This window comes from Stenella coeruleoalba, assembly GCF_951394435.1.
Source record: "Stenella coeruleoalba genome assembly, chromosome: 16".
NCBI lineage: Eukaryota > Metazoa > Chordata > Mammalia > Artiodactyla > Delphinidae > Stenella > Stenella coeruleoalba.
The window spans coordinates 3,121,349-3,142,603 of NC_137162.1; the positions used below are offsets into that span (position 1 = coordinate 3,121,349).

Sequence of the window (21,255 nt, forward strand, 5' to 3'; positions counted from 1 at the left end):
TTTAAAGACTGGTATGTAGTAGGAACGGCTTAAAATAAAATTATCTTGAAATAATCTGAGATTCACCAGAAATTGCCAAGGTGGTGAAGAGAGTTCCCAAGTACCCTTCACTCAGCTCTGCTCACTGACACCTGCAAGAAATCATAGTATGTTGTCAAAACCAGGAAGCTGACGTGGGCGCAACACTGGTAACTAAACTACGTATCTTGTTTGGATGTCGCTAGCTTTTCCTTGTTTTATAATTTTAATTTTTATCTTTTAGGGAGTTTTAAAATGGTTTTTTATGTTTCTTTAATGCAATTTTATTACACGTTTGGACTCACATACCCACAACCCCAAGGAGGACACTGCACTGTTCTATCACGCATGCCACGCCCCCACTGCCGCCTACAGTCACACCTCCCCCGAGTCCTGGTCCTGGACAACCACAGGCCTGCTCTCAGTGTCAGGGCAAGCCTGTTATTTCAAGAGTGTTACAGAGACAAAATCACACTTTTGGGGGCTGGCTTTCTTCACTCAGCATAAGGCCCTTGGGGGGGTGTGTGTCCAACTTATTGCTTTCATTGGTAAGTGCCCACTGTGTGGGTGGACCCAGTTTATTTCTTCATTCACCTTTGAAAAAACACTGAGTTGTTCCCAATTTGGGGCCATTACAGATAAAGCTACTATGAACGTTTGTGTGCAGATTTTGTGTGGACGTAAGTTTTCATTTCTCTAGGGTATACGACCAGGAGTGCGACTGCTGGGCCACGTGGAGACTGTGCGCTCGACTTCGTAAGGAACCGCCGTGCTGTTTGCCAGGGTGGCTGCAGGTGTGCAGTGGTCTCTCACTGACTCTAACCTGCATCTCCCTATTGTCTAATGAGCATCTTTTCGTGTACTTATTGCCAAACTCACATCCTCCTCGGTGAAGTGTCTTGCCCATTTTCTAACTGGAATGGTCATTTTCTTTTTGCTGAGTTTCGAGAGTTCTTTATATGTTCTGAATAGTAGACTTCTGTCACATTCTCTTCTCACGGGGTTTCTTGCAGTGTAAATGTTTAAGAACAGAATTTTAAAAAGGAATACGGATTTCTGATCTTCCTGGAATTCCTATTCTGACAAGTTTTCAAGATGGGCAGCATCTCTTGAACAGTCACCGTGCAGTCTGTCGGCACCCGCTGTCAGAGGCCCCGGGAGCCCCTCCCCACAGGAAGGCCCGCCTCTGGGGGTGGGTGATGCAGCACGCCTCCCACGCACACTGGGGAAAACTCCATTTAAGTAAGAAATGTTCCCTGCATCATCATGGTATTTGAAATATAATTCACATTACCAGCTCAAATAAATATTTAAGATGTCACGGTTGGGCAAACGTATGAAGTAAATACTAACATGCACATGCAGTGGGCGAGGACCTGTGGACACAGCTGGAGACCCGGCCTGATAAAAACGCGGCCTTCGTGGTGCTCACTGTCTAGTGCAGGAGACAGACGGACACAGATGAAGATCCAGTGCTAGGGAACGACCCAGGAAGCACTGGTAGGGGGACCATTTTCAACGGAAATACAGGATGAAGCTCCCGTGTTCTCCTAAGTACCAAGCAGATCCCAATACCAACCGGTAATCAGTGATCTGTTGACAGTCCCTCAGGAGGCATGTGTAAAGTGTGGGACATGTGTGGTCCCTGAGGAAACAAGTGTCCCAGTGCGGCAGGGGACTAGGTGCACAGGGTCGCAGAGGCGGCTGAGGTCAGGGAGGGTGTCAGAGAAGATGCGCAAGGACATCCTTGAGGGATCGAGAGCGCGGGGTGGAGAAGAAGTGGGCAGAGTTCCAGGTCTTGGGAAGGGAAGAGAGAGCACGCGCCACGTTCCAGGACAGGGCATTTGCTGTCTGGCTGCAGACCACAGCCTGAGACGGACTTGAGGAGAGGGGCCTGCCCTGGAGGGCTGGCGTCTGTGGGCAAAAGGCCCCCAACTATGCCAAGGAGTTGGGAATTTCCCCTGGAGGCGTATGAAAAAATTAAAAATAAGCCACGAAAAATTCAACGGTCAAAACAACCAGAACAAGCAGGCCTTCCTGGCCAAGGCAGGCCCCGAGTGGAAGACGCCTGTCGCAGGCCAGGCCCTGGAGCTGACTCTTAAAGGGGCAATGTCTGCGCATCTCGGAAAAGCCACATCCTTAGCCACGTTCCCCAAGCAAACGTCTCTCACTTTGAAAGAAAACCTCCTGGAGTCCCCAGGGTAACAGGCCACAACACACAGAAGCCACCAAGAAAAGGACCAGGAGAATCCTACTGTCTGGAACCTGGGCCCAGTAGCAGAAAAGCACTCTCAGTGCAGCTGTGAGCCATCGCTCGGTAAAGGGCAGGGTGACCCCAGACACTCTCCAGGCCCTGGGACGGAAGTCAACACGGCCCTGGGGACCAGAAGGTATCTCGGCCCTGGAGCTCCGCCTGGGACAAACGGGTGCCCAGACACACCTCTGAGAGTCCTTATCTGCAACATCGAGGCAGCCAAGAGGGCGGAACACTTTCGGAGGAAGGAAAGAGTGGGGAGAAGGGGCTCCCTGGGACACAGGTATGTGAACCCACCTTTCCCCGGCACGGGGAGGTCTCAATGCCGATACGTCTCTGAATGCAGAGGATTCTCCTTTCATCAGCTTCTGCAAACTCCCGTGGCCCTGGAGAGGCGGCTTCATTATAACACAACCACGCTCTGCTACTGGCCCCCCAAACCAGGTCCGGGAAAGGAAATCTGAACTCAGGCCGGCCCACGTGCCAGTGGCTTTTAAATCGTTTGTCTCGGCTTCCCTCAGCTTGTACGATTCGCGACTTTTAATGAAAATTCTCAGAAAGTCTACAAGTCCTAGCGCCAGTTAGAAAGCCCTACTGCTTGCACAACAAGAGCATGTAATCGCTGTCACAAATCGATAGGACGTGAATGAGAAAAGTGCACGGGGTCTGCTACTGAGCCCCAGCCTGCAGCTCCGGCCGCCTTCCTCTCTAAGGCAAAGACACGTCCCAGCCTTGTACGTGGAAACTACAGGATCAGAATGGCATAATGCAGGTGATATGATCTGTTCACTTATAGTAATTCCAGAAAAATTACTTTTAATTTTGTGACATTTTCATATTCCCAGGAAGTACGTAGGAGTGCCTTCTGTAACTATAAGAGTGACATGTTGTCTAAACGCAGCACTGACGGTAACCTGCAGAGGAAGGCATCAGGTTTGCACCCGGCCGTCTCTCCTGTTTCACTGACATCGGGCCAAGGATGGATATGTACCTACGCGGACATAACCCCTTTCCTTTGAGGAGGGAAGTCGGGGCTGGATTTGCCTACTGACCACGTTAAGATCCACCACAGCGTGTCCCAGCTTCAAAGGTCTGGAAGCGCACCCTGGACCACACTCAGGACGTTCAACGTTCACGGGGCTGTACTCTTCACGGAAACATTTGATAACTATTTCATCCTTCCTTAATTACACATTTCCACTGAACTATACCAACATTTCTCAAGCTGTGTTCCGCAGGTCCCCCGGAGTCACACAGGGTACTCGGGAAGAAGAAGAAAAGCGCCCCTTGGTTAAACATACGGGGAAACGCCGCACACCCCTTACCCGCAGGCCAGCACGCTTGGGCCTAAGAGGTCTCGCAGTACAGGAGCACCTCCAGCTTGGTCCAACCCACCTTTCCCCACATCTTTGTTTCTAGAACCCACAAGGTATACAAGAACGTCATAAAGTTTGGGAAACAGACACATCATAGTGTGAAATTTAATCAAATTAGTTTCCTACAAAACATATTGATCTGAACTGCTGCTTATCTGTGAGAGCTTAAAATAAAATCTTACGATCTTGCGAACACTTCCTTTATACTAAGAATGTAACGGTTCTCTTTAAGGTGACTTTAAATAGTGAGTTATGGCTCAGAACCACACGCCTTGAACTGGGTTCAACTGGGTTCAACTTAGAATCACACGCCTTGAACTGGGTCTGCACGTAACGCGCACACACGGCTGACTCAACTAATATGTGTTACCCCACAGGTGTCATTAAAATGTTACGGGGTGGCTATCACCCCAAGACCGAGGGCTTGATTATGTTTTTTTACAGAGTTTAGGGTTCAAGATAAATACCTTCCAGTGTGTCTCCTGGTCCTCCACTGAAAGACGAATTTTTCCAGGAGAGATGCTCGTTTGGCTAAAAGTCTTTCCCTCGGGCCTGAGGGGCCTGGAGGTGACACTCACCGTCCTCCAGGCCCCGCACGCCCAGGGCAGCATCACAGCCCAGCACGCTGGCAGCCCCTCTGCGTCACAGCTACGAAGCCCCCCATTGGGTCCCGCCCAGCAAAGGAAGCTGGGCCAGGCCCACACATCATTTGAGAAGCACGCTCTCAGCATCCTGGCTAGGCTCACTCGTCTGTAGGACCAGGAATAATGGCCAAGGCTCTGGGCAGGGAGGCTGGGGTGCGGGCCTTGCGCTGAGCGGCCCTGAGCCATCCAGGTCTCTAAACTGGTGACCAACCCTTCCTCCCCGACTCAGAGAGAAATCCGGGGTTCCCCACTCAGAGGCTGCTGGCACGCCTCCTTTCTCCAGCCTCCCTTTTTCATTTCATGCCGGCCTCCCGGAGAGGCCATTCCCTGACAATAATGGAGGGGGATGCAGGCAGCCTCCGCAGTGACCGGGCTTGGTATTCACGACCTGTCAGGGGAACTTTATGACCTCACAGCCAGTTGCTGTAATTCCAATAATGACCCGCAGACACCAAAAGAATCTAAATTTATCGCCGTTCCTCTTACTGCCACTACCAGCCTTGTCTGTGAGCAGAAGGGCTCTTGCTGCCAGTGGCAATCAAGGTGCCCAGCAACCTGGAGCCCCAGACCCACCCAGCCTGACACCACTGGCCCCAGCTGTGGCCACAGGGCCTGCTCTTCCCCTGCCCTGCCCGGCCCGCGCCCCTCGCTGGCCCAGGTCACCAGCCCTGGGGACTGAGGCTCCCCGCCACTGTCTCCCAGCAGATGAGCACTGTGGCCCATGAGCCTGGCGGTGTGACGTTCACAGGTGCACGTTGGGCAAGGAAAAGCCACTTAATGATGCCCGAGCAGGGACCATCCCGTGAAGACTGCCCATCAGGTGGGGGCACGGGGAGGAGCACGGCAGCTCACAAACAGATGAGGGGGAAGACAAGGCCTTGCTTTCAGTTTACGCGTGACTTCCTTTACTTACCACCGGATCTGGCAACCGCTCAAGGAGCAGGAGAGCTCACTATGGCTCCCCTTTCAGGAGAACAAGGAGACGATGCCTGTCTGAAAAGCTGAGGCTGGCTGTTCTCTACGGTGTACAGGTTAACAGACAAGTTAGGGATCTGCTGACTCAAGGCAGCCTTGCAGACCAGGAAAACGTACCACGGTTATTAGCACAGGGCAACTCAGGTCAATCCAGAGAGAAGATGATATTACATAAAACAGCTACAAGTCATATAAAGAATAGAAAATAAATATAAACCACAGGACAAAAACCGTAAAGCAAATAAAGCTAAAAATGAAAATATGTACATTAAAACTGCTTTGAAAAAATACATGTATGGGCTCCCCTGGTGGCACAGTGGTTGAGAGTCCGCCTGCCGATGCAGGGGACACGGGTTTGTGCCCCGGTCCGGGAAGATCCCACATGCCGCGGAGCGGCTGGGCCCGTGAGCCGTGGCCGCTGAGCCTGCGCGTCCGGAGCCTGTGCTCCGCAACGGGAGAGGCCACGACAGTGAGAGGCCCGCGTACCGCAAAAAAACAAAACAAAAAAACATGTATTTCATGTAAATGACCTCTCAGGGAACTTGGGCACAGGGTCTGTTGTTTCCCTGCACCATCTGAGATGCCTCATATCACAGCCAAGGCTGCAGAGTCAGCAAGTCTGTCTTCAGATGGTCCTCACTCACCCACTGACAACGGGCACTGGTCTGGTATCCCCACTTACCCACTGGGGAAATGGCCACTGGTATTTGGGAGACTTACTGAAATAAAGACTTTGAAGTCTCCAATTAATAACTGCTTTTCAATTTCTTTTCCAAAAGAAAAAAATACTCTTGGTGCCCAGTATCTGTTATTTACTCTGTTCTATGCTGTACAGAATGCATTCTCTGTGCCTAAAAGGTGCGTGAGATCATTCTGCTTCCGTAATCTTAATGTATGCATCTGCCTGCGTATTTACCAGGAAATTCCCAGTGAGCTAGAAAATTTCATTTCCCCATGTGCTGCTTCTGCAGAACAGTCAGCCTTAATGTTTCCTTTTATTTAAAAGAATCAATTTATCAATTTAAAAATGATTATAATTATCAAATGGTTATTACCTATTAATTAGAACCCAACTCCAGCTACAGACTCCATGCCCAGCCTCACGTGGCCCAAACCCTCACAAAGCTATCTTCCTGGTGATTCTGGTCACTTCCACACTAAGCACCATGGGGCATGTGCTGAAGAAACACACTTTCAGAGAAGGACACTGTCTAATGAGCACAACTTAGGCACCAAGTCCAGCCATGTCTGCTCTTCTCTTTCCTAAGACTCTTTCTGCCTTCCCTGCCGAGGGCCTGCCCTGTCTCAGCTCTCATCCAGGGGACGGAGGCTTTGCCCTGGACTTCCCCTCTGGGTCTGGGGCTGCTGTGACTGGGATCCGTCCATGCAGGTGGTGAGATGCGCCCCTGCTGAGTCAATGTGGGCTCTCGTGTGTGCCCGGCAGCAGTGACACAGCACTCAACCTGGACGTCGCCTCTCAGGGGCTACAGTGGACAGCTGCCCACCCTTTAAATCCTGGCATGCAATGAAGGCACTGACACCAAGTTTTGATTTGAGGGCAGAGCACCTGATGGGCGTGGCTCTGAGGAGGGCAGTGCCAGCTGACAGCGAGGAATGAGTTCGGGCGCCCCCGTCCCACGGACTCTCCCGCCAGCCTCTGATACCACTGCCTACTCCCCAGGGAGACCTATCCCTCTTTAACATTGGCCTCTCTTCTCCCTCTGTGCTCTTGTCCTAGTTTATCACCAGTGTCCACAGCTCACATCACCAGTTATAAGGTGGATTACTCTCAATTCAGGTCTCCAGCCTATACTTCTCCACTGATTTCATCATATGCCTGTCAGGCTTCCACAGCCATTAGGAAGAGCATGCCAGTGCTGAAGTTATCCTTCCCTCCACACCCCGGCCTCCTGCGCCATTTCCTGTTCCGATGAGTGCCTCCTCTGCTGCTACCAGTTACACACACCAGGAACGCAGGACTCACTGTTGCCTTCTCCGTCTGTTGCCCCTACGTAATCACAGGGTGCTCTTGTTCTTAATTCCCAACTTACTCTCCAACCTTACTCTCCACTTCTGGACCCAGCTCCTGTCATTGCTCTACTAGTCCAAACACCTCTCATCTCTTGCCTGGACCACTATGATGGGGTAGTAACTGGCTTGCTCAACATCTCCAAATCCACACTACACCCAGGGTGATGACTAAAAACAAAACTATCCAAACTAAAAACTACACCAGAGGGATTCAACAATAGACTAGATGAAGCAGAAGAAAGAATCAGTCAACCTGAAGACAAGACAGTGAAACTCACGCCATCCGAAGAGCAAAAAGAATGAAAAAATTGTGAAGACAGCTTAAGGGAATATGAAGCAACATCAAACGGCCTTACAGTCACATCATAGGGCTCCCGGAAGGAGAAGAGATACAGAAAGGGGCAGAGATCTTACCTGAAGAAATAATGGCTGAAAGTTTCCCTAACCTAGGGAAGGAAACACACAGTAAGATCCAGAGAGCCCAGAGAACTCCAATTAAGAGGAACCCAAACAGACCCACACCAAGACACATTACAATTAAAATGTCAAAAGTTAAAGACAAGGGGAAAAAGCAGCAAGAAAGAAACAACTAGATATGTACGAGAGAACCCTTACAAGACTATGAGCAGATTTTTAGCAGAAACTTTGCAGGCCAGAAGGAAGCAGGATATATTCAAAGTACTGCAAGTAAAAAACTTCCAACCAAGAATTCTCTACCCATCAAGATTATCATTCAGAACTGAAGGGGAGATTAAGAGTTTCCCAGAAAAGAAAAAGGTAAAGGAGTTCATCACCACTAAACTGGCCTTAAAAGAAAGGTTAAAGGGACTTCTTTAAGCTGAAAAGAAAGGGCGCTAAATGGTAACAAGAGTACATATGAAGAAACACATCTCACTGAAAAAATAAAGTTATACTAAAGGTAGTGAATTAATCACTTGTAAAGCTAATATGAAGGTTAAAACACAAAAGCAGTAAAAATAACTATTAAAATACTTAGTTAAGGGATATGTAAGATAAAAGATGTAAGATGTGGCACCCAAAGCATAAAAGTGGAGGAGGCAGAGGGGAAAGTATGCTGAGCTTTCCACTGTGATCAAACTTCAGCTGTTATTAATTTAAAAGAGACTGTTACAGACATAAGTTGTTATATGTAATCCTCATGGTAACCAAAAAGCAAAACCTATAGGAAATACACAAAAGAGAAAGAGAAAGAAATACAGGCATACCCCCAAAGAAAGTCATCAAACCACAAAGGAAGAGAGGAAGAGGAGAAGAGACGAACAGAGGGGGACCACAAAAACAGTGAGAAAAAAATGAACAAGATGGCAAGAAGCACCTACCTATCAATAATGACTCTACATGTAAATATACTAAATGCTCTACTCAAAAGACACAGAGTGGCCAAATGGATAAAAAAAAAAAAACAAGACCCATCTATATGCTGCCTATAAGAGACTCATTTTAGATGTAAGGACACACACAGACTGAAAGTGAAGGAATGGAAAAAGATATTCCATGCAATGAAAACCAAAAGAAAGCTGGAGTAGCTATACTTATATCAGACAAAATAGACTTTAAAACAAAGACTGTAATAAGAGCCAAAGAAAGGCATTACATAGTGATAGAGTGGCCCATTCAAGAAGATATAACATTTGTAAATATTTATGCATCCAACATGGGGCATCCAAATTTATAAAGCAAGTATTAATAGACCTAAAGGGGGAAACAAGAGAGCAATATAATAACAGTAGTGGGACTTTAACACCCCACTTACTTCGATGAATAGGTCATCCAGACAGAAAATCTACACAGAAACATCAGCCTCAAATGATACGTCAGACCAGATGTACTTAACAGACATTTACGAACGTTCCATTCCAAAGCAACAAAAAACACATTCTTCTCAAGTAGACATGGGACATTTTCCAAGACAGATCATATGTTAAGCCACAAAATAACTCTTAATTTAAGAGGACTGAAATCATGTCAAGCATATTTTCTGACCACAGTGGTCTAAAACTAGAAATTAATTACATGAAGAAAGCTGGAAAACCCACAAATATGTGGAAATTAAACAAGCTACTGAACAACCAATAAGTCAAAGGAGAAATCAAAAGAGGAATAAATAAAATCTTGAGACATATGAAAATGAAGATTTAACATACTAAAACGTATGGGATGCAGCAAAAGCAATTCTATGAGGGAAATTCAAAGTGATAAATGCCTACCTCATGAAACAAGAAAAATCTGAAACATTTCAAGGACACAGAAAAAGAAGAATAAAGCAGCCCAAAGTTAGTAGAAGGATGGAAATAAGTATTAGAGCAGAAATAAATGAAATAGAGACTAAAAAGGCAATAGAAAAGGTAAATGAAACTAATAGCTGGTTCTCTGAAAAGAGAAACAAAACTGACAAACGCTTAGCTAGACTCACCAAGAAAAAAAAGAGAGAACTAAATACATAAAATCAGAAATGAAAATTAACTGATACCACAGAAATACAAAGAATCACAAGAGACTACTATGAACAATTATATGCCAACAAACTGGACAACCTAGAGGAAATGGATAAATTCCTAAAAACATACAACCTACCAATACTGATGCAGGATGAAATAGAGAATCTGAACAAACCAATTACCAGTACGAAAATGAATCAGTAATCAAAAGCCACCCAACAAACAGAAGCCCAGGACCTGAGGGCTTCACTGGTGAATTCTACCAAACATTCAAAGAAGAATATAAATGCTTCTCAAACTCTCCCAAAAAACAGAAGAGAAGGGAACTTGTCCAAACTCAGCTTGTGAGGGCAGCATTACCCTGATACCAAAACCAAACAAGGATACCACAAGAAAAGAAAACTACAGGCAAATATCCCTAACGAACGTGGATGCAAAAGTCCTCAACAAAATGTCAGCAAGCTGAATTCAACAATACAGTAAAAGGATCATACACTATGATCAAGTGGGATTTATTCCAAGGATGCAAGCATCACTGGACATTTACAAATCAATGTAACACACTACGTTAATAAAAGGAAGGATAAAGATCACGTGCTCACCTCAACAGATGCGGAAAAAGCATATGACAAAATTCAATACCCATTTATGATAAAAACTCTCAACAAAGTGGGTACAGACAGAATGTACCTTTACATAATACAGGCCATATATGACGAGCCCACAGCTAACATCATATATGTGAAAAGGTAAAAAGGCTTTTTCTCTGAGATCAGCAACAAGACAAGGATGCTCTCTAACCACTTTTATTCAACATAGTATTGGAAGTCCTAGCCAGAGAAATTAGGCAAAATAAGAAAATAAAAGACATCCAAGTTGGAAAGGAAGAAGTAAAACTGTCACTATCTGCAAATGAAATAATATTATATATAAAAGCTTAAAGACTCCATCAAAGAAACTGTTGGAACAAATAAATTCAGTTAAGGTGCAGGATACAAAAGCAACACACAAAAATCTGTTGCATTTCTACATACTAACAATGAACTATAAGGAAGAGAAATTAAGGAAATAATCCTATTTACAATTGTGTCAAGATAATAAAACATCTAGGAATAAATTTAACCAAGTAAAAGATCAATACATTAAAAAAACTACAAGACATTAAAAGAAATTGAAAAAGACACAAATAAATGGAAAGATTTTCTATGCTTACAGATTAGAAGAATTAATATTGTTAAAATGTCCATACTACCTAAAGCAATATACGAATTCAATGCAATCCCTATCAAACTTCCAATGGCATTTTTAACAGATATAAAACAAACAATCCTAAAATTTGTATAGAATCATAAAAGACCCTGAATAGCCAAAACAATCTTGAGGAAGAAGAACAGAGCTGGAGGCATCATGCTCCTTGATTTCAAACTATATTCCGAAGCTACAGTCATCAAAACATTATGATATTAGCATTAAAAACTAACAGAGAGATCAATGGAACAGCACAGAGAGCCCAGAAATAAACCCACGCATATTATGGTCAATGAATTTGTAACAAAGGAGTCAATAATATACAATGGGGAAAGGCCGGTGTCTTCAATTAATTGTGTTTGGAAAACTGGACAGCCACACATGAAAGAATGGAACACTATGTTACACCATATACAGAAATTAACTCAAAATGGCTTAATGACTTGAATGTAAAATTTGAAATCATAAAACTTCTAGAAGAAAAAAAATAGGTGAGCTCCTTGACATTGGTCTTGGTGATTATTTTTTTGATTCTAACACCAGAAGCCAAAGGAATAAAACACATTAAGTGTGACTATATCAAACTAAAAAGCTTCTGTACACCAAAGGAAACCATCAAAAGAATGAAAAGGCAACCTACTGAGTGAAAGAAAATATTTGCAAATCATATATCTCAGTGGTCCCCAACCTTTCTGGCATCAGGGACTGGTTTCATGGGAGACAATTTTTCCATGGACCAGGGAGGTGGGGGATGGTTTCGGGATGATTCAAGTGCATTACATTTATTGTGCACTTTATTTCTATTATTATTACACTGTAATATATAATGAAACAATTATACAACTCACCATAATGCAGAATCAGTGGGAGCCCTGAACTTGTTATCCTGCAACTACAGTGTCCCATCTGGGGGTGATGGGAGACAGTGACACCCGAAGTGTGTTGCTTAAGTCCAGGCTACTCCGCAATCTCATTTCGGTTGCTGTCACTGCAGAAAACCCTGCTTCACGAAGACAGCATGTTGTTAATGGAAGCAGGCTTTTCAGTGCTTTCGGGGCAGCCTCAGGATATTCCGCCCTGACTTCAGTCCAGAACGTATGGAGATGTGAAGTTGTCTCAAAGGTAATTTTAAGGCCACCGCCGTTTGCGACCTCAAGCACTTGATCCTCTTCTGGCACAGACAAAGTTGATTCACCTGGCTTATTCACAAATGGGTCGCGGATCCATTCCTCCCCAGTTCAAGGGTCTTTTGTGGTTGGGAAGTTGGAAGTTGAGATAGGTGATCACGCGCCAGATGGGAGAAAGAAGGCCCCGGCCCCGGCTCAGCCTCTTTCAAAATCTCTGCTCATGTTTGAAATGTGTCAAAAATCCCAATGTTCACTCGTCGCCCCCATAATTCCAGTTTGGCTTTGAATGCAGCCACTTTATCTGCAGACTTGAACACAGTTGTCATCCTCCCCTGAAGTGACAATTGATGTCGCTGAGCAGACCGAATATGTCACACAAGTGAGCAAGTTCTGCGACCCATTCTGTGTCACTGAAATGTGCTGCCAGTGGTGACTTTTTCTAAAAGAAATCTCTGGGGAGCGGCTCTCAAAACTCAAAAACTCTGGCCAGTGATCTACCTTCAGAAAGCCATCTCACTTCTGTGTATAAGAGAAGATGTGCGTGCTCTGCGTCCATCTCCTCACAGAGCTGCACGAACAGACGTGAGTTAAGGGCATGGACTTCAACGTGGTTGATAATTTTAATCCCATCCTGCAAAACGCTGTTAAGTTCAGGTGACATTTTCTGGCTAGCCAGCATTTCTCTACGGATGACACAGTGCATAGACTCACATTCAGAAGTGACCTCTTTGACCCGAGTAGTGAAACCAGAAAGCTGTCCAGTCACGGCAGCCGTTCTGTCCGTGCACATATCAACACAAAATGACCAATTCAGTTTTCCTGATATGTAATCATTCAAAGCCTTGAATAGTTCTGCAGCCGTGGTGCTGGCTGGCAACAACGGTGCACATAACATATCCTCGTGTACATCCTCCTGAAGAAATACATAGCATAAAAACAAGCATTGTTGCCTTGCTGTCAACACTGGTAGACGCGTCAGCCTGGACTGCATAACGCGGTGACTCATTAATTCTCTCTAATAACTGTGCCTCAATATCCTCTGCTAGTTCATCAATTCATCTAGTTATGGCGCTGGCCGAAGAGGAGTGCGTGCCACCTTTTAAACCGCAGCCTCTCCTGAAAGTTCACGACAAACGTCCTTGGCAGCAGGCAGGATCGACTCTGCACCAGCAGTAAAGGGCTTCTTAGCTTTAGCAATGCGGTTAGCCACTAAGAAGGATGCTCTCAGTGCAGACACATTTGATGAAGTGGTGGCCTTCAGTAACTGCTCTGTTCTTCGTGTTCATTTTTTTTTCTTTTGAAAAACCCCAAAGGCTTGTCTTTTAATGCAGGGTGCTTGGTCTCCATGTGGTGAAGCCGTTTTGAAGGTTTCATGGCTTCCTTGTATAGCCAGTCACCACATGTTATTCAAAGTGGGCTTGGAGAATGTGAATCACCTGTTGCAAATGAACCCGTAATGTAAGTAGGCCTCTTGGTATTTTCTTTTCAATGCAGCTTTCTTTTTGTTGGCAGCCTTAGAGTCTTCTGCTGTCTCATCGTTGGGTCTTTCCCCCTTTTCAAAGACGCTCCCCAGCAACATTTGTGCTTTTACTCATTTTGGCTAAGGTTAGCTTGTGGGCTTACCAACACTGCGACTGAGACAAGTGCGCAGTGTGGGGAAGAGGCACGGATGGAAGTGGTAAATAAAATAATGGGCAAGCCATGCGTGGACTAAAATAAGTGTCGGATTCTGACTTAAAGCCTGCCACCAGATGCAGTGTACAGCTGAAGCACATCAACTCACTTGCCACCATAAAGCCTGCCACCGGATGCAGCTTAACTGTCACTAGCCGCTCACTGATAGGGTTTTGATATGAGTCTGCAAGCAGTTGATTTATTATGGTGTCTGTGCCGTCAAACCTCTCCGCTAATGATGACCTGTATTTGCATCCGCTCCCCAGCGCTAGCATCACCGCCTCAGCTCCACCTCAGATCATCAGGCATTAGATTCTCATGAGGAGCGTGCAACCTAGATGCCTTGCATTTGCAGTTCACAGTAGTGTTCGAGCTCCTACTCCTACGAGAATCTACTGCTGCCGCTGATCTGACAAAAGGTGGAGCTCAGGAGGTAATGCAAGCGATGGGGAGCGGCTGTAAATACAGAGGAAGCTTCGCTGGCTCACCCGCGGCTGTGCAGCCTGGCTCCTAACAGGCCACAGGTTCTCGTTTGGGACCCCTGATATATCTGATAAGAGGCTAATGTCCAAAATATATTAAGGAACTCAGACAACTCAACAGCCAAAAAAAAAAACCCTCAAAGGGCAGAAGGGCTTCCCTGGTGGCGCAGTGGTTGAGAGTCCGCCTGCCGATGCAGGGGACACAGGATCATGCCCCGGTCCGGGAAGATCCCACATGCCGCAGAGTGGCTGGGCCCGAGCCGTGGCCACTGGGCCTGCGTGTCCGGAACCTGTGCTCCGCAACGGGAGAGGCCACAACGGTGAGAGGCCCGTGTACTGCAAAAAAAAAAAAAAAAAAAAACCCTAACAAACAAACAAACAAAATGGGCAGAAGAGATGAGTAAACATTTTTCCAAAGAAGACGTACAGATGGCCAACAGATACATGAAAAGGTGCTCAACGTCAGTAATCATCAGGGAGATGCAATCAAAACCACAGTGAGTATCACCTCACACGGTAGAAAGGCTCTTATCAAAAAGACAAGAAATAACAAATGTTGGCGAGGATGTGGAGAAAAGGGCATCCTCCTACACTGTTGGGGGGAATGTAAATTGGTGCAGCCACTATAGAGAACAGTATGGAGGTCCCTCAAAAAAATTAAAAATAGAACTACCATTATGATCCAACAACTCCACTCCTGAGTATTTATCCAGAGAAAGCAAAAGCACTAACTTGAAAAGATATCTGCACCCCCATGTTCATTGCAGCAATCATTTACAATAGCCAAGATAGCAACCGAAGTGCCCATCGACAGATGAAAGGATAAAGAAAATGTGACACACGTGTATATACACACACACACGTGCACGCGCATATGTATGTATGTTTTTATATATATACGTGTATATACACACACAATGAAATATTATTAAGCCATAAAAAGAATGAAATCTTACCACGTGGGACAACATGGACAGGCCTCAAGGGCATTATGCTAAGGTGAAGTCAGTCAGTCATACAAAGAAGTACCATATGGTCTCTCCTACATGTGGAATCGAAACATACATACATGTACACATAAAAACGAAGCTCAGACACAGAGAACAGACTGGTGGTTACCAGAGGCAGGGGGTGGGTGGAGGAAGAAAGGATGAACTGCTCTTTTTCTTTTAACGTCTGAATGTCTTGAAAGAAAACCAAACCCCGCCGCTGTCACGGTGGCTTTGCTGCTCCCTCCAGACGGCTTCCTAACGCGCTCACAAACCTCGGAGTGAGCCGGCCCCTGCTGCCGCGGGCCCTCGTCTTGGCCCAGACCTGCTACTTGGCACAGAGAGCGCGCCGGTCCCCATCTGTACCTTCCCGAGTGCGCAGGGATGGCACACACAGCCCTCTCTGCCTGGAGGGCTCTTGTACCCCCCTTCCCATTGCTCACATCTCGCTTGAAAGCTGCCTTCAAGGAAGCCTCCTCTGACCCATGTAAAAGGCCAGCCCCCGCTTTCATGCCCCCGCAGCACCTGGCCTCTTTCCTTGGCAGTCCTCCTCTCCACTCCAAACAAATAACTACTTGCTCCTTAGTTGTTGAACACCAGCCTCCTCCACTGGACTGTGGATTCCAGGAGGGCAAGGAGAACACGTCTTGATTTCTTATTTCTGTGTTCCCTGCACTGGTCTCAACACGTAATTTCTAAAGGGAAAACATGGCCGGTGGAAAGTCTGTGAACTGAGAAGGTTCAAGGACAAGGCCGAGAGTGCTAACACGGGGGCATCTCAGCTCCTTAACTCCCCGGCTAGTGTGAAGGAGATCACAGCACGAAGATTCCCCAAGCTCCCTAGCGAGTCCTCTCACTTTCACTTTTCCTTTGGAAACTTTTCTCCTTTTCGGACTGCATTTCATTTTGGCAACTGGGTAACTCAGAGACCCACGTGAATTTCCATCATGGCCCTGCTCCTAAAGATGGGCAAGGAGTCCACGTGGTGAAGGGCCTGAAAAGGTCAGACAGACCGAGCGATGAAGAATCAAACCAAAGGAGGCCTGGGAGCCACTTACGGGTGGGAGAGGCTGTGAAGCCCGCAGATGCATGAAGCGAACAACTGCAGTCATGAGGGGCGTCCAGGTCCACGTCCAACACTTGTGCGCCCAAGTAACAAAGCTTCAAAGTCAGGGTCGTGTGGACTTTGTGGAATTACTAATCTTAGATTTGGAATTAAAAAAGCATTTGAGTGGTTACCAGCTTGGATGACTCTGGTCCCCAAAGCAATATGCATTAACAACATACAGTGGTGTGAAAGAATTCTCCGTGTTTGAGTTTAGTTTAACAAAAATGAGAGCTGAGACAACTTCACAGGTACTGGAGACAGTTCAATCAGAAGAGCTAGGGCACTGTCTTTCTGCAACAGCCAAAACAACTGCTCTATGGATGGGTCTCAAGCATTTAAAGTTCAGTAAATCTTTCAAACCCAAACAGAGCAGCCACACTGCTGCTTGAAGTCAACACTTTAAAATATTCAGCAAAAGAACTACAGATAAAGGCTGGGGTTTGGCAAAAATGGGTGACTACTTTTCTTCACAAACTTGCATCTAGATTTGAATATAACTCATATTTGGTAAACGTATTTAAACATGCATTAAATGCCACAGGAAACCTATTCTGATACGGTTACAACTGGCACCTCAGAAATTTCGTATATCCCATTAACCACCCCCTTCCCAGTAAGCTGAAATTACAAGGCGGCAATCTCTTCAACTAATATACCCAGGCCGAGAACCTGCCAGCCCCTGTATCGACATCAAGTCGATTTGGATGGACCCAGAGGGCTGGCCCTTGTCATCTCCCCTCGCCTCCCAAACCAATGCAGCGGGAAGAGCAAAGCAGAGGGTGGACGTCAGCCCGCAGACCTGGTGCTCACAGCTTCTGTCTGCTGGGCTTCACTGCAAGGTGGCAGGCATCGCAGGAAGTCACCTTACCAAAGACAAAAAGCTCAAAATAAGGTGTGTGTGTGTGTGTGTGTGTGTGTGTGTGTGTGTGTGTGTGTGTGTGTATGTGTGTGGGTGCCCACAGGATACTCTGCTTCTGGCGCAGAGACCCCCACGTCCCTGGAGGGAGCGGAGGAGATGGTCAGGCTGAGAAGGGTGTTTTATTTACTTTTGAAAATCAGGATGTGGCAACTGACATCCATCTTGAGCAGGGTGGGTCATGCAGGAAGGGCACACGGTAATGTTTCTGGGAATGGAGCAGCCCAGGGCCCGCTCTCACCCTGGGATCCCTGAGAGGTGGCTGGAGGTGCTCGGCACAGCCTTGGGCTGAGAGAAAGCAGGCTGGCCTGGAGTACCTGTGAGCGCCCTCTTGCTGGGAGAGGAAGCTGGATGCCACCGTGCAGGAGCAAGGGTGAGCTGTCACCAAGCCAAACCTCACATGACATGCAGCTCCCCTCTGATCACGTGAACTCCTAAGACTAGAAGGGGGTTCCTGCTGGAGGAAGAGGACGGCATCCGATGCATTTCTACATACAATTTTTCAAGTGCAATAACATGGCAATAAATAAGACACGTGAGGACACAGACAACAGGAACAAACCCCAGCAGAAATGAAGACCAGATCGGATCCAAGGATTCTGGAGGTTGGAACTATCTGATACGAACTTAAAATAACGTGGCTTATTACATTCACGTAGAATAAAAACCGAGATTACAAGTTAGGAAGAATTTCCAACTATTTGTAAAAAACTAGAATTGAAAACTAAGTCACAGAAATAATGTATTCTACGAATAGGTTTAAAACCAAATCCAACACAGTAGGAAAAAAGTTAGTGAACTGTTTGTTAGAGAGACAAGACAAAACACAGCATTTGCTAGTTTCTGCAGTTTAAACACACACAAGGGCTGATTTCAAAATGCCACTATAGTGGTACAGTGTACCTCAGCAACACACTGTTACAGAAATGAACTCAAGGGTGCAGACCACAGTAAATCAGTGCATGATGGGAAGGGATGGGTTTTGAGCATGTTACCTTTGTAAATGTGATGGATTTAACTGTAAATTCATAAGATTTAATTTTTAATAATGACTCTGCCTGACAACCAGTTCACAAAATTCTTGTAAATTAAAGAACTGGCTCTTATGAGCCATCCGAGCTGGTGTCAGCACACCACTGCTTAAAAGGTATTATTCAGACAGAAGAAAAATTATCACAGAAACTAAGTTGGTGATACAGAAGGGATGAAAAGCAATAAAAATGGTAAAACTGCACGTAAATCAAAATGCGATATTGGCTGCATTTAAAAATATTTTGAGAGCGGGTATACTGCGGTAAAATGTACATACAGTATAATCCACACCTTTTAAGTGCACAGTTCAATGAGTGCTGACCTAGGGTCATCTAACTACCATAGCACTCAAGGTCCTGGGAGTTTGTGTCTTTCAGTAATTTGTCCATTTCATCTGAGTTATCACCTTTATTGCCATAAAACTGTTCATAATATTTCCTTATTATTTTTTAGTGTCTGTAGGATCTGTACTGATTTCCCCTTTCAATACTGACATGGGTAATTTGCATTGCTCTCTCTCAGTCTGGTTAGAGTTTTATCATTTTTATTGATCTCTTCAAAAAACAAGCTTTTGGCTTCTTTGGTTTTCTCTCTCTCTCTTTTTTTTTTTCTGTTTTCAATTTCATCAATGTCTGCTCTTTATTATGGCCTTTCTTCCACTTGGTTTGGGTTTAAATCTTCTCCTCTCTTTGTAGTTCCTTATGGTGAAAGCGAAATCAAGGGTTTGTAAACTATGGCCATGGTGAGACTATTTTCCAAAAAGTTGAGGAAAACACTAATTCAGTACAACCTGAAGTGGCATCTCCTACGATGTAGTATAAGAGATGGTGATAAAAATGTGTAAAGCAGGAAGAGTCTTAGCTGGACGAACTGACAAAGCTTATTAAAACATAAGGCATTTAAACCCTATGGCCATTCACTGTACTACTCATCAGCAGGAACTGGGCAGGAAATATCTGAATCTATCACATGTAAACTGAAAAAGTGTAACAGTAGTTTACTTCATTTGCTCTCCTGTACTTAACATCTCAGTTTTGTGAAATTCTGTCAGAAATAAAACTTGGATATCCTGAATTACTCTACCATGGAACATACTGATGGCCTTAGAAGCAGAAGTAATGTTTTACTGCAATTTTTATAGTTCAGAGTTGATATTGAAAAATTTCTCAATCAGAACCGCCTCCAACCACTATTATCAAAACTAAGTATCTTTGGAAATCAGCTTTTTTATGCAGACTTGATGTTTCTTAATAAATTCAACCTAAAATTACAAGGCAAAACACTCACATGCTTACGCCGCAAAGTTGCTTTGATGACAAGTGAACGTTCTGTGAATCATAAGAAATGTCAAGCAGCTTCACAAACTTCTCAAGATCTCCATTCCCACACACATTTGCAGCAGACATATTTTCTGAGCACAAACTGCTGCTCCAGCAGCTTTTGTTGGATCCCAAGGCAAGTACAAAGGAAATTTCCATGTTTCAAAATCCTTTTAAATGTACAATTGAAGAGCTTTCACTTACTCTTTAATTGGAAGTGACTAATGTGCAGTGTAATGACATTCTAAAAGAAAAACATCAAGAGAAGAATCTAACAGAATTTTATAAATGCCTTCCAAGGGATGAAAACACTCAAATAAAATTATGTGTCTACAGACTGATATCACAGAAGAAATCGATGAAACAGAAAACAGGAAAACAATAGAGAAAATAAATGAAACCAGAAGTAGGATTTTGAGCAAAATGATGAAATTGATAAACATCCAGCCAGACCGATCAGGAAAAAAAGAGACTGAATTCTTTCTCCCTAAAACTGGGAACAAGATATGGCTGTGTGCTCTCATCACTTCTATTTAACACTTGTAGGAGAGGTCCTAGCCAGTACAGTAAGTCAAACAAAGTAACTTGCTTAAAAAATTCGACCTAAAGAAAGCCACAAACCTAAGGTGTCCTGTAATTTACAAACTTTCCTATAAAGCTGTAAGTCAAGACCCTTCCAGCAGGACATTGCAGCGTCCACTGAAGGAAGCACTGCTGATTAAGATCTATATGCCGTTTACATTAGGTCATACATAGTAAAATGTTAGATCCCTAATAATAAATCCAACAAAATGTATTCAAGACCTCTGCACAGGAAAGCCATAAATCATTCCTGAGGAAAATGAAGACAACTTCAATAAATGGAGGAATATGATCATTTACGGATTTGATGACTGAAAACTCAAAAGATGTCAATTTGCCTCAAACCAATCTGTAGAGTCAATCCGATCTCAGTTTCTTTTAAAAAAGGTGTTGGTTTAAAAAATTACTTTGGAACATGACAAACTGATTCTAAAAGGTACATGCTAAGGAAAACGTTTTGGCTAAGAACAGCCAAGATAGTTGTAAAAAGAACAACTGAAGCACTTCGTCTCCGAAAAGCTACAATAATCAAGACAGTGTGGTACTGTGGAATGATAAACAAACAGACCAATAAAAGGGAATGGAGACTTCAGAAACAGACTCATTTAGCTCGTGACATGGGGGTTCACTGAACAGAGATGGGGAAGGAACGGACTTCTCAATTAATGAATTAGGTACTGTCTACACTATTCAGTATAAAACACTATCAAACAAAATCAATTCCAAGTATACTGCATCTCTAAACGTAAGAGCAAAGAGCTGCAACTTCTAGAACAGGAGCAAGCAAACTACAGCCTGCGGACCAAGTTCACCCACAAGCTGAGAATGGAGCAGAGACCACATGTGGTCGCAAAGACTAAAGTATTTATTCTCTAGCCCTTTACAGAAAAAGCTTGCCAACCTCTGTTCTCAAAGATAGTAAGGAGACTCTCCCTTATCTTGTGGGAGAGAAAAGACTTCTTAAACGTGACAAAACACACAATAACCATAAATGAAAAGATTGATAAAATTTGACTATTTT

General features: G+C 44.8%; 1 protein-coding gene across 9 annotated transcripts in view; it reads right to left on the reverse strand.

Annotated features, from left to right (window-relative positions):
• The window catches only part of MGMT (O-6-methylguanine-DNA methyltransferase), a 343,097-nt gene that overhangs the window by 125,172 nt on the left and 196,670 nt on the right, over positions 1-21,255 (reverse strand). The window lies entirely within an intron of this gene.